The 589-nt window shown below is 41.4% G+C and overlaps 1 protein-coding gene across 1 annotated transcript in view; it reads left to right on the forward strand.

Moving 5' to 3' along the window:
* The window catches only part of LOC101582906, a 57,517-nt gene that overhangs the window by 55,975 nt on the left and 953 nt on the right, over positions 1–589 (forward strand). The gene's annotated exons all lie outside the window — the stretch shown is intronic.

The raw sequence follows: 589 nt of genomic DNA on the forward strand, positions 1-589 counted from the left end.
TTTCTTGCACCAGTGGGGTTCTATTCAGAAGATTCTTGCCTATGCCTTCAAGAGTTTTACTTATTTTATCTTCCAGCAGAGTAAATGTTTTCAACATTTAGATCTTTGATTCATTTTGATTTGTTTAGTACACAGTGAGTTATAGGGGCCTAGATTCAATCTTCTGCGGGTGAGTATCTAGTTTTCCCTGCACCACTTACTAAAGCTAAGCACTTCCTTTTCCTTCCACCAGGTCTCAGATTCGTTCTCAGTATCTTTCCATTTATGAATTCTCCCATTTTGGGGGTAAGGTCGTCTGTGTTCTAAACTGGTGGAAGTCAGCCTCTGGAAACTCTCCCCCGGAGCCGCCTTACTGCCCTAGAAGTCATTTCCCCACACATGTGAATTGAAGGCTGTGATATTCTCTAGTTATGCTTTAGGCATGATTTATGAGTGGTTTTTATTTGTTCTCTTCATTGACCACTATAGCATTTGGAGGATGGGTGGAGAGATAGGCAGCTTGGGGACTGCCATTATCATAAAGCAAATCAGAAACTCAAAAAGTAGTCCCTATTTCAAAGGAGGCCGAGTCAGGATAATCACTTAAACC

This window comes from Octodon degus, unplaced genomic scaffold (genome assembly GCF_000260255.1).
Source record: "Octodon degus isolate 3935 unplaced genomic scaffold, OctDeg1.0 scaffold00007, whole genome shotgun sequence".
Classification (NCBI taxonomy): Eukaryota; Metazoa; Chordata; class Mammalia; order Rodentia; family Octodontidae; genus Octodon; species Octodon degus.